Genomic DNA, 14894 nt, shown 5'->3' on the forward strand with positions numbered 1-14894 from the left:
CTTATCAGCAGGACATGAGATGTTTTCATTAATGGATGGATTCTCAGGACACAATCAAATAAGAATTGCCCATGAAGATCAAGAAAAGACAACATTCACCTATGCATGGGGTACTTACTACTGGAATGTTATGCCATTTGGGCTTAAGAATGCAGGAGCAACTTATCAAAGAGTCATGACAACAATTTTTCATGATATGATGCATACATTTATGGAAGATTATGTAGATGATATACTTGCAAAATATCATACAAGAAAAGAACATTTGAACATCTTGGGCCAAATCTTTGATAGGCTTGAACAATATCCGTTAAGATTGAATCCAAAGAAATGTGCATTTGGAGTAACCTCTGGAAAAATTCTTGGGTACATTATATCAGCTCGTGGAATTGAAGTAGATCTAGAAAAGGTCAAAGCTATCATTAAAATGGAGTCACTTAGGAACTTAAGTCAATTGCATTTTATACAAGGGAGATTGCAATCAATCAGAAGATTTGTCTCTCAATTAGTAGATAGATGTCATCCATTCACTCATATTTTACATAAGAATGTTCCATTCAAATGGGATTAGAAGTGTGAAGAGGCTTTTATGCAAATCAAAGAATGTCTCATGAATCCTTCAGTACTTGTATCACCAATCAAAGGGAAACCATTATTGATTTATATCCCAGCGACAAATGTATCATTAGGAGCTCTTTTACCACATCATGATGAAGAAGGTAAAGAAACAAAAGTCTATTACATCAGTAGAACACTTGTCGGCTATGAATTGAACTATACATCAGTAGAGAAGACATGCCTAGCAGTTGTATTTGCAACTCAAATACTATGACATTATATGCTGACTCATTCTATGAAACTGATAGCAAAGACAGATCCACTAAAGTATTTGCTAAACAAGTCAACTTTGATAGGCAGGCTCACAAAATGGGTTATGATACTAAGTGAGTTTGATATAGAATATGTTGATAAAAAATATATTAAATGACAAGTCATTATTGATCAATTAGTTGAAGAACCTTTATAAGATGACATACCATTGCACATTGAATTTCCTGATGCAGACATTCTGACAATAATTAAAAAAAATTGGGAGTTGTACTTTGATGGTTCCTATACACAATATGGATCAGGCGCTGGAATTTTGTTTATCACACCTCAAGGACACACAATTCCAAAATCATATAGACTAAGGTTTACATGCACAAACAATACTACAAAATATGAAGCATTGGATATTGGGCTCAAAATGGCTATTTAATGGAATATCAAGGAATTACATGTCTATGGTGATTCACAACTTATCATCAACCAAATAAATGATGACTATCAAACTAAGGATGACAAGCTCATGCCCTACAAATAGTTGGTAGAAGAGTTTAAAGAACACTTTGAAGAAGTATCATTCACTCAGATCCCAAGAAATGAGAATAAAGCAGCAGATGAAATGGATACAATAACATCTCTCTTGTAGAATCAGGAGAATCAACAATGTTAAGAATTCCTAGTGGAAGATATCTTAACCCCTACCATTCAATCCCAGCACACCCACATGATTTTCCATATATCCGGAACCGATCAATCTTTATATGACCAGAATTATCAATACTTAAAAGAGAATATCCTTCCTCCTGACCTATCCCGCAATCAGAGAAGAAATTTTATCCGTCAATCATCCCGCTATACTATTATTGATGATATCTTATATAGGCGAGGTCTAGATAACACTTTATTGAGATGTCTTGAACAAGAAGAATCTGAGAAATTTCTTAACGAAGTTCATGCAGGTATTTGTGGCACACACTCAAGTGGATTAACAATGGCTAAGAAACTTCTTCGTATGGGTTATTATTGGCCTACTATGGAGAGAGATTCATTCACATATGCCAAGAAATGCAAACAATGCCAGATCCATGGGAATCTCATCCACGCACCAACACAAGAATTGTATCCTATGGTAGGATCATGGCCATTTTCTCAATGGGGCCTTGATTTGGTAGGTAAGATAAATCCTTCATTCTCTAATGGACATAAGTTCATTCCGACTGCTACTGAATATTTCACTAAATGGATTGAAGCAATACCTTTGATGAAAGTGACAGGAAAACAAATACCATCATTCATCTTGAATTATATAATCTGTCGCTATGGAGTTCCTATGACCATTATCACTAATAATGGATGACCATTTAAGAATCAAGATGTGAAGGAACTGCATGAGAGATTCCATATCCAACATAGGTTTTCTACACCATATTACCCATAGGGAAATGGTCAAGCTAAGGCATCAAACAAGACTATCTTGAAAATCTTGAAGAAAATAGTCAATGAAGCTGGAAAATACTAGCACATTCAGCTAAATCCTTCTCTTTGGGCACACCAAACTAACATCTGCACACCAATGGGGGCAACTCCATATTGCTTAGTATATGGATTAGAAGCCATATTACCAGTAGAAGTAGAGATACCCTCTCTATGAGTTTCCTTGAAAGGTCTTATACCAGAAGAAGAACAATGAGTCTCTAGAGTTCAAGAACTTGAGCTGATTTAGGAACGTCACCAAAATGCAATAGATCATTTGAAGGCATATCAACAGAAAATGGAAATAAGTTATAATCATAGAGTTAAGCCACACATTTTTCAAATTGGAGATATAGTTCTAAGGGATAATCTGAGAAATCAATAAGACCTGGAAAAGAAGGGTAAATTTAAACCAAATTGGTTAGGTCCTTTTGTCATAGTAGCAACATATGGCCCAAGAGAATACAAGTTATCTACTCCTGAAGGTGATTGGTTTGATTAACCTATCAATTCCATCCATCTCAAGAAATTATATGCTTGAGATATAAAGTCTTGGAAAAAATCAATAAAAAACATATAAAGTCCTGAAGAAATCAGTAAAAATCAGAAAAACAGAAAATCCCTAAAAGTCATAAAACAATGAAAACAAAAGAAGACAGAAAAAAATTCAAAATATGAAAAAAATACAATAAATTTAGATAGTGAAAATCTGGTAAACATGCACTATCTAAAAAAAAAGAATGTCCTTCCATCTATGAGATCGCTTTGCACACCTATCCACTCCATCCTATCACATCTATCGCTTCCATCTATCCTAGCTCATCCATTTCATTTTTCACATCCATTGCTTTGAACCATTAGCAGGAAATATGCAGCTTATGAACAATTATCAATTTTTGACATACTTGTCATAGTCACTGTCTTAGATTTTATCAGAATCAATCAATTTGTATTTGTATCCTGCCATAGTTTGGATCTTGATCAATTCGTACATCCATAATAAAGTTTTGTTTCCGTTGGGGGAAAATTCCTAGATCCTTTTGCTAAGGTGATCTTTTGAATCTTTGAAAATCCAAAACATTAAGAAAATTTAAAAAAACCAAAAACACCTAGGGTTTTGAAACAGAGCAACGAAGATCAAGGCATTTTGTAATAATTGAATCATGAAACAAAGATTCAACCAACAAGTAATAAAATATTATCAATGATCATTCATCAAGATGATTATATCAGTTAATGACCATGAGAACATGTGAATGACATACAAGATTCAATGTTTATATCTTGATTTTATTGCTAGTCATGTACTCTATGTGACTCAAGGATGTCCATGACTAGAGAAACTATGATGGGGCATGATTATTTTCTTTGTTTTCTATCTATGGTTTATCTCTTATTAAGGTATGTACTTGTCTAAGGATATGATCGGCAAAAGATCAACGAGGACATTCTGAGTCATGCATGAAAGGGGATAATCCTTGTCTGTTCTGTAAGAAATACTTGGGTTAACTTGATTCATTATATCAAGTTGCTTGTATAAACTTGCTATATCAAAATCCATGTAAGAAATACTCAGGTCAGCTTGAAACATTATGTCAAGTTGCTTGTATTTTCTTACAACATTTTAAAGCTCAATGATGAAATCAAGCACTGTTATAAGACAACATATGAAGAATGGAAGTATCATTTTAGATCATTTTTATATTACCTCATTATTCATCTGCATTATAAGCATTCATTGTCGGTTGCATTATAAGCATTTCATTTCATTCAGAGATCAACGGTCATAAATAAAGATTGAGTATACTTGGACAAACAATTTTTTTTTGCATTGTAGGTGCATTCATCTTTAGAATCATTTAAATCATAATTCATTTCATTTAGTTGCATTTCAATCATTGCATTAGTTTGCATGCCATTAAGTGCATTTCATAATCATGTAGTATATCAGCATTATTATTTGTATTAGGATCATTATCATTGTAGTTCTTTTTATCCATTAAGATCATTTAGTTTCATCTTTGCACTTAGATTCATTAATCATTATAAGCATTATGTATAAGAATCAAAAACATTTCATATCGATCATTTGCATTTCAAAATCATTATAAGCATTCCCATGTAGATGATTGCATTTGCATCATTTAAGTTAGTAATCATTTTCATTTGAACCCATGACCATCAAAATCAAAAATCAAATGAATTTTCATTTCATAATCATCACATCATATAAGATCAATATCATCATTGTATCATCATATAGAACATCATCATCATGAAAATAAAGGAAAGAAAAGATCATCATATAGAGTCCATGTCTGCATATAGATCATCATAAAACAATAAAAAGTCCAAGTATACAATGATATTGGATCAAAAAAACAAATGCCTCATCAATATAAATCAATTCAAGGTTGTCCTATGCCACTACCACCTGAGTTTATCTGCCTCTATGGTTGTGGGCAAGAAGATCTTCCAGATGCCTATCCCCCACGATCACCACTCCTTTGAGGAGGTCCCATGAATCCATCACTGCTAGTATCCATCCTCACATTAGTATGATAGCTACCTACCCTCTGGCTCTCTGCGGCTAATTCCTCATATAATAATTGCCAGTGTGTTGTCTCCTTCCCAGCTTGAAAAAGTGCTCTAATGGTATCAGCTGACAGAGTGCCAGATCCAACCTGCTAAATGTGATCAAGAAGACCCTGAGTATCTTGTTGTCTCCTAACAACCATGTCTCTCTATGTCATGAGTGTCTGCACTGCTCTAAGCTAATCTATCTATGCTCTGAGACTATCCAAAGTATTGTGTTGAGGAACAAGATTGTGAATCCCCTGATCTCCACCTACTGGAATCTCAACCCGAGTAGCTCTCAGAACCCATCATCTAATGAGAGGAACATGATCCTCTGAATCCTCCTCCTCTCCACCATGAGCTTCAATAGAAAACCAATGCCTCTCCCGCAACCCCCATCTAGTCCAATGCTCCTTCCTCCTCCTCTAGAGGGTAATCCTCTCACTAATCTCATACCTGTCCTGCCAGTGTCCCTCCCAATCTATCCCGCATCTCTCCCACCCATGGGAAGTGGTCTCCCAATCCTACCAACTAGTCCAAAAGGTCCTCCATCGACTCTCAATCGACCTCCTCTCCATCTGGGTCTCCTACCATCTCTGCCTCCATCTCTTCCCTCATCTCCCTCACCTTCAGCCTCTCGAGAATCTCTAAGCTCTCATCTTCATCTCCATCTCCATCTCCTAATGATGGGATCATCTGAATCATCCTCCTCATCTCCTAAGCTAGGAGAAGGGTCTGCTAGATCAGTAATATGAGAAAAAGGGTGTGCAAGCATGTACTAAGAATAATCCATAGTCACCCTAGGATCTAGAATGTGTAATCTCAAATCATAAGCCACCCTAGGAGTAGCCAGAAACTCTGCGCATGCTATCTCAAAAGGCAAAGAAGGTCCCCAATCTTGCCTATCCTTGTACCATCGTGCATATATAGTGACACCAGTAGGCATGTGTTGAATGATACCAAACTATCTCAAAATGTGACTCATCAACTGTCGCTCAATAATGTATGAAGTATGACCAAAAAGATATTCTCTACAGAATATATGGTAATGTTCGTGCATCATCCATCCATGGCTCACAGTCGATATAAGGTCTCCAAATGATGCGATCCAATGAATCCAGAACCCAACGCCAATACTCCATCTTACCCAGCTTATGTTGAGTAAGGATACCTGCATATAAATAGACATATGGCTGCCTCTCACCATGAACTCTATGATAGATAGGCCGAGTAATAGATATTTTCTCCCAACACCATATTTATAAAAGCGTGCATCTTGTAGATAGACTAGCACTATCATTGAAAACAACCTGATGAAGATCATGATACAAATGAGCAAGCATGCAAACACCCCACACATATTGAGTCCAATGATGCATCATGCTCTAAAGAATCTCACCCCAACTAACAAAAAAACCTCGAGATCTCCTTTCTGGATAGATGAATCCACCAATCAAACCTGCAAGAATCATTGCGAGAGTCTCATAGTACATAATCATATCCTCCCATCGGATCTCTCCTCTGGAAATTCTCTCATCACCAAATACGGCTCTAGAAGCCTCTATCCCTCCACGATCCTAAAAATCATACTGGACTAACTCACCAGTCACGGGGATGTGAATAATCCTGTAGACATCCTTGAGTGTCACACTAATCTCACCAGTGGGAAAGTGGAAAGTTTTATGCTCGCTATGCCATCTCTCTACTAAGGTAGTCAGCAACCCCTTATTATAGGTAATATTAGGCATGTATAACAAGTGGCATAATCTGCAGGCATCTATATGTATAATCTCAACCTGTGTAAGCTCTGGCACTAAGTGGTGCATGACCAAGAATTTCTCCTGACACTGGAGAACATCGAGTTTCTCCTGTTTAACAAGAGAATTTGATCTCTATTAATTAGTTATCTATCAAATCAAAGCGATCACTAATCTATCACATCAACAATTGATAAATCTTTTCAATGAAGCAAATCAGGCTATGAAATCAACCCGAAACTATCAATCATGGTTTTCTATCAATCAATGAGTTCAATCAATCTTTTCTATGCTCTTCATTAGAAACTGAATCGGTCTCTTAGAGCTAATCTATCAATCTACCAATCAAATCAATCAATCGCTTATCCTATCAATCAACATTATCAAAAATTTCTATCAATCAAGACATCAATTGAATACCTATCAATCACATTTGCGCATCAAAATGCCAAAATCAAATCATCTCAAAGAATTTTAACATGAACAAAATCAAACAAATTCATCTAAAGCAAAAACATTAACCTTTTTAACAAAAGTGTTATTCTATTAAACATGGGCGCTAAATCATTCAAAAGCACTAACCTTTTCAACAAATGCGCTAGTCGACAAGTCAAAAGTGCAAACCTTTTTGACATATACCTAAACACATAAAACAAAAGTGTGAATTCTATGAAAGTGCTAACATCCGAAACAAAAGCGATAACCTAACAAACAAAAGCGGAAATCTACAATGCAAAAGTGTAAACCAAGAAAGAAAAAGCGCTAACACGCAATATTGAAAATCGGAAAAATAAAAACAAAACCTAAAACATTTCAAAAAGCAAGGAAATTAGTATGACAAGTTGAAAGCAAGCTTGGAATAAGGTACATACCGGATAACCATAGTCAGGAGGTCGTTGATATCATCGAACTCGCTCAAATCGATGGTTCTCAAACGGAATCACCATTTTGCCACCAAAACCAAGACAATTCTTTTCACTCCACAAGCATCAATGCAAATGAGAATAAAATTAACCTAGGTTAATTTTATAATTACCATTTTGAATGGGGCAATTTTATTTATTTTTCACAATTAAATTTAATTGACAGACCTTTTCAATTATTGTGAGATCAATCACTTATCCAAAATTTTTAACAATTTCACGATCAATCTCCCGAGGGGGCACACAATCAAGATTATTATCTCCATCAAGCACACTATCAAGACTTGATTTAATCTTTGAAACAATGTTGTCTTGACATCATTTCAAAGAGGGGAAAAATGTATACACATAAAACTGGTTATGAGCGATTAAATAAATATTTTATATTTATTTAATAATTATTCTTCTATTAAATAGTTAATTTGAAAAGATTAATTTATTTAATTCATTTCATGTCTTTCTATTAATTAATTTAATTGAAATATTTTATTAATTAATTCATTTATCCTTTTCCTTTAATCGATTAATTAAATATCTAATATTTAATGATTATTCTTCTATCCTATAGTCTCAAATATTAAATGATTTCTTAAATTATTTAATTCATTTCCAAATCATCTTCCATCTCCACTTCATCTTTCCTTTGCCAACTCATCCATCATGTGGCTAAATTAATTCAACAAAATTAAAATAAATAGAACATTTATTAGCCACTTTTATCCAACTTCCAAAATAAATGAAATGTTGTGTACGTACATATATTTTTTAACCTTCTTCTATATTCTCTCCAACATCCCTACATCTTAGGAAGGACTTGAGTCCACTTGTCCTCTCATGCCTAAATCTTCTCCAACCATCCCTAGATTCCTTCAGTCAGCAACCCAGTCAAGGTGAGATGAGTGACACTTGTCTTCTCCTTCCCCCTTTCTCTCAACCTTCACCTTTGCTCACAACCATCCAAATTTGTAGATCTGATCATGACTATTGATCCAGGACACATTATCTTATCCTCTCAAAAGTCTATAAAAGTAGGAGTTTGAGTTGAGAAAGAGTTAGTCTTCAAGTTAAAAATTTGAGTAAAACTTATGCATTCATGATTTTTTATCTTGAAGCAATTTAGCAATTTAGTATTTTTCATTTAACATAATCATTTAGCTTTAAATCATTTGCATTGCATATCATAGTATCAGTTAACTATCAGTTATCAACCCATTTTTCATATGCCATCTTGGAAGCTATTAGTGCTTGTCTGAGAGCACATCATCTACAATGAGGAATAGTGGAGCTAGGACACAATGAGACTTAAATCATGAAGGTAATAATATGGTTTTATTTTAATGTTCATTTCATGTAGTTTCATTGGTTGAGTTTGGATTTCCTGTAGCATTTCCTTTGTATTTTGTGAAACTAATATGTTGCAGGTAGTATTCTGATGATGAAATTCAATTCAACACACTAACATCTCAAAATTTTAATTAAGAGGTTAAATTTGGACAACCTTAATTTTAATTTTGATTTTCCCTCCCTTCAGATTTTTAAAATTAAGAGGTCATTTAAGCAAAGCCCTAATTTTAAATTTCAAATTCCTAGAAGATTTCATTATTTTTTCCAATTTATTTTCCCTAGTGCGTGAGTTTTACTACTATTAGTCCTACCTATAGTATCCTCGTTAGAAGAAGCTCTAGAATTAAGGCCGCCCAAGGTTTAATTATCAAGGAAATGGAGCCTAATTTGGCCAGCTTTTTCAATGAGGATATTGTTTCCTCTTCACATCCTTCAGATATTCTTGTTTATCCTCTTAATAATTCTCACAATGAGGAAGAATCCCTAACTGGGGTATTCGTTGACCAATTGGCGAACATGGACAATCAATTTGACAATCTTCAAAAATGGATGAGTCAAGAATACCCAAAAAGTGAAGCTCTCCCATTGATTGAAGGAATAAAAAGAATGATTCAAAGTGATAAACATGGTGTTGATATCTTTTGTGGTATTTCTCATATTATTGATTCTAATATCATGCCTTTGAAGAGTTGTGCCGAAAACCTATGTTATACACAACCTCCTAGTCAAATTAACCATTCTGTTCATTTGACAACTTCTATGACTAGTGTCCATACCTTCACATAAAACATCATGGCTACCTCTACACAAAATTTCATACCTACAAATGTTAGTCATGGGGGAAATACCTCTTCTTTCATTCCTCCTACCATGAGTGTTTCCCTTGTTACCCAATCACATTCACCACCTATAAATGTCAGTCAAGGTAGAAACTCCTTTAATCACATTCCCTTCATTCCTCTCATGAGTCTTCCATGTGCTACCCAATCTTCTCCATTACCCACTTATCATAGTGTTCCACCTCCTTATTCTCAATCTCTTCCTTCATTCAACAAGGCCTCCTTGAGGAAGTAAGATTAATCATTTTCAAGGACCGATATCATAGCATCCCAAAGAATTTTTATGTACAAACTAATAATGAAACGGATTAAAAGGAGCGCTTCGAGCAATTATAATATTGTTATCACCATTTATTATAACACTCAATCAATCACTTCCCACGCTTTCTAGGTAAATTTGGTAGCTCCGAGAAACTTCTGGTCTAAAGTTCTCTACAAGTCTCAACATTCTACTCTGAATAGCGAAAATATGGGTGGAAACAGACGCTGATATGAGCCTAGCAGCTGCAAGGAATGGAAGAAAAAGGAGGCGATCTGGAACATACTACAGAAGGGTGGTTTTTCTAATTTTATGGAGAGGCTTCATGGATGGGATGCCACAGTCACCAGTTTCTTTTGTAAAAACTGGAGAAGGGGTATTTTGAAGATGGGAGACCAGTCTACTATCATAGATGAAGACCTTATTGCCTAGGACATGGGGCTCCGAAGGGAAGGAAGCAACTACTACAGAGATAGAAAAGTGAGCAAGGAGGCCATTGATAGATATCCGGAAACTGAAAAGGAGAAAAAATGCCTAGTTAAGCTAAGTAAAACTTATTATCCCCCTAGGGATTTTGTCAAACCATGGAGGGAGGTCCTTTTTGTTATAATACGCTATATTACTTTAGATGATAGATTCACTAAAGTATACGGCTACCATTTTGTTTTGCTGAATCATTTTAGGCATGACGAGAAGGTTAACATTCCATATTTTCTGTTATGTCAATGAATGCCACCATAAAAGCCTATAAAGAGAATCTTACAGGGGACACTGCCATGCATTAGGGTTTAATGGTTCTTATAGGCTAACCAAATAGCCCGCCTGCAGCCCTCTATTTTTGAGTCTAAGGAGGATGGGTTAGACTCTATTTTTTCCTTGGATGATGGTTCTGATAGTGATCCAACGAGCGAGACTGAGGAGAGTATGGATGACTCAGAAGTCAAAATAGGTAAGAAGAGGAAATATTTGAAAACCAGGCCTTCCTCCTCAAAGGGAAAGAAACCCAAAGGCAAAATTCTCTAGATTAGCTCCTCAGAGGAGGAGGAGGGCTCAGAAGATTCAAAGAAGGAGAAACCCCAAGGTTCTCAGAAAAAGAAAACTAAAGTCCATACACAGACCAGAAACAAACAAAAGAGAAAGGATGAGAATGTGAAGGAGCTGGAGGATCATAAGCAGAAAAAGATTCCGGAAGATGACCAGAACTTGGAGGAGGTGACCACTAGAGAAATTCTTAGGGCTGATGATAAAGCTACTGTTGGTGACACCCCAAATAAGGAACATGATAGCTCTGGAAGGATTGATCTCTTTGTAAACCCACCTCCTCAGGGTATGAAAGATTTTATGGACACTATGGAATGGTTATTCACTAGTGGCAAGAAAGTTGTGGATGACAACAAAAAACTCAGCCACAGAATCCAGATTCTGGAAACTATTAACATAGGGGAAGGAAAGAATATGGCTGATTATATGGAGGATTTGACAAATAATGTTGTCAAAGTTGAAAACATAAGACTCCTTCAACCCTAGATTCGAGAAAATCGAGAAAGACCTACCGGAGAGGAAAGAAAAAGCTAATGCTATGGATCAAACTATGTTGAAAACTGTCAATAAAGTCAGTAAAATTGAGGAATGTCTCAAAAGTATCGCAGAGAAAAGCTTGAACATTCTGAAGGTCTCTGTTGGCAATACTAAAACTCTCATCAGCAAATTGGATGAGGAGAAGGATACCCTAGACATGGACCCTGACACTAGAGGCACGGGAGATGTTTAAGGACCCAGAACCAGAACTAGAGGAAAAAAGAAAGAGAAGAAGCCTAATAAGGACATGGATGAACTCAAAGCTATTGCAGCCTCCTATGACCAGCTGGTGATTAAGGCGGAGGACCTTCTGAAGACTCTTTAACTATGTAGTGTATTCCTAGTTTCTGTTGTTTTGTTGTTCCTATCTTATGTTGTCTTTTCTGTTTACTAGCTTGTTGCCAGTCGTTTTGTATGTGGTTTTTATGTTTTGGAACTCTATGATGAAATTTCTTAATATCCTATGTTAAAGGTTTCGGGTCTTGAAAACTTGCTTTTCTAATTAATCAGAACAATGCTACTCCTCCCTCTCAATCCATAATGTCTAATTTCAATCCTTCTACCGAAGCTATAATCAATAGCCTTGCCCAAACAATATCTTCCTTACAACAACAAATAGCTTCTATGAATCAATCAAAGTATAATGTGCCCACATTTGATATCATGAGCCCATTATCTCATGACATTGTTAGAGCCATCCATCCTAAACATGTATAAATCCCACAATTGGAACTTTATAATGGAAAAGGTGATCCTTTAACTCATGTTAAAACACTCCAAACTTTGTGTAGTGACTTTGCTCATGATCAAAGGTTGTTAGCAAAATTGTTTACTCAAAAATTAAGGGATAGAGCTTTGCAATGTTATTGTTATTTTCCTCCTTATTCTATTACTTCTTTTCAAAAAATGGATAATGCTTTTATTCAACGATTTCACAATAACATTGGTCCTAAAGTTACTTTGACTAATTTAATGCATTGTAAAGAAGGTGTTAAAGAAAAAGTGACTAATTTTATTGGTAGATATAAGAATTTGTATTCTCAAATTTATTTTCATGTTCCTGATCAAGACATTCAAAAGATTTTCATTGCTAATTTATTAAAAGACATTAGGGATAAACTTATTTTAATTGAGTTCACTTCCTTTCTGTAGTTGTGTGCATTACTTCACAATTATCATCTGACCGTGAGTCAATTGGAACAATCATCTCCTTCCATGGTTCCGAGTGATAAGGGTGATGGTTCTCAACAACCTTTTGCAAAGTTCAAACCAAACAAAGGACTCATCAAATTCAATAACAACGACATTAGTCAATTCGTAGGTGCTACATGTGTGCCTTCTTTGTCTAAATTCTTTAAAAGAGAAAAAGAGTTTAATTCTTTAAATGAATCCTTGCATAGAATTATATCTCAATTAATACAAAAGAATGTCTTAAAACTTCCCAAAATGAAACCAAATGATCCATCTAAAACCAATTCCCCTTACTTTGATGCTAAATATTTTTGTCAATATCATCATCAGCCCGATCATGATACTGAGAAGTGTTTTTCATTGAGAAGTAAGATTCAATCATTCATTGATAACAATACTATATCTATGGCAGGTGTGAATGATAAAGGAAACAAATCCGTAGCTCCTCCTAATTAGAACCCTAATTTTTTTACTGATCCTTTACCATCCCATTCCACTAATGTGATTGAGACTGATCATCTTTCTTTCTCTCCTAATGACGTGACCATTGAATCGAATAACATGGTGAACCTTGTAGATCAACAAGAACCTCCTTAAAAATCGTGCATAACATTAAATCCTAGTGAGACCATTAAGGCACCCGATGACCCATTATACATAAGTGCAAAACTCAACGGTATACTTGCTAGAGGAATCCTTATTGATCTTGCTTGCATGGTTAATATGATAACTGAAAAATTTCTTTACACTTTGCAATTGAATCAAGTGGTATATGATGATATTGATGCGATAGTTAAAGTTTCTGATGGCTTCTCTTGTCCTGCTATTGGTTCTATAACACTTCCTATTGATGTTATCACTAAATTCTTAGATGTTAAATTTGCTATCATTCCTACATCCAATCAATTTTGTGTGAAGTTGGGACATCCTTGGCTCTCTTCCATGAAAACGATCGCTTCTACTATTCACAAGTGTTTGAAATTTCCTCATAATGGTGAAATCATAACTATTAATCATAGCATATATCAACCTACAATAAGGCATGGAGATGTTTGTCTTGATTATTTTTGGTCCGAATAATTCAAGCCTCTTGAACCTAGAAGTGATTCTATCTTTAGATCATATCAAAACTGGAAAAATGAAATGATTTATCCTTGAGTAAACCTAGAAATCCAACACTTGGCATTCCTCTTGATGATCATATACCCCTTCTTTAGGATAAGATTGTTCTTCCTCCTAAGGAAAGAAATAATCTTCTTCCCAAAGAAACATCTATTCCTTCTCCTAAAGATAAGAGTATCCTTTCACCCAAGAAAAGAGATATTCCTCTTCCTAACAAAGAGCCTATTCATTCTTCTATGGATGATTCTCCTCTTCCTCCCAAAGGTAGAAAAAATCTTCCTCCTAAACAACAAACTATCCCTCCTAAGGTTAGACTTACTCCTCCTCCTCATGATGGACCCGGTCTCCTTCCTACACCTCCCCTTCCTCCTTTATCTTATAGAGAGAAGCAACCAACCTCTCCCATTATCCAACCTAAAAGACCTCAACCCATTAATCCTTCCCTAAAAGAAGAGATGAAGCCTATACCTATTGAACCTAACCCTCCTCAACTTTAAAGCCAAGACTAGACAAAACCATTGTGCGAGATAATGTCAACAGAGACGTCATGATAGAGCTCATGTAGTTGCTTCCAAAACCATTTCTTCTCCCAAAACACCAACATCTGACATGATTCTATTTTCTCCTAAACGAGATGTTCAACCTAATTCTCCAAGATGCAAAATGCTTAAGACAAATGATGGTTCAAGTTCTATTCCTATTAGAGCTCCTATTCTTATTAATCTTGATGAAGAAATAGGTGAAAATTTTCTTAATAATGAAAATGTTAATCCTAAATTTCTGATGATGAATATGAATATGTTGAAGTTGACAATGACTTATCTGCAAAATTTTCAATAGCATTAATCCTAGCGCCTAGTAACGAACAAATTGACTTATCCTTAGAGAATGGTCCTTGTTCAAAACTTGTGATAGCTCCATCTACTGTGCTCGATGTGGCTCCTCTTGTGTGTCCACCTTCCCGAAATAATGATCAGCAATATCGGGGGGAGGATGACATGCT

The sequence above is a fragment of the Cryptomeria japonica genome, chromosome 8 (assembly GCF_030272615.1).
Source record: "Cryptomeria japonica chromosome 8, Sugi_1.0, whole genome shotgun sequence".
Taxonomy (NCBI): Eukaryota; Viridiplantae; Streptophyta; class Pinopsida; order Cupressales; family Cupressaceae; genus Cryptomeria; species Cryptomeria japonica.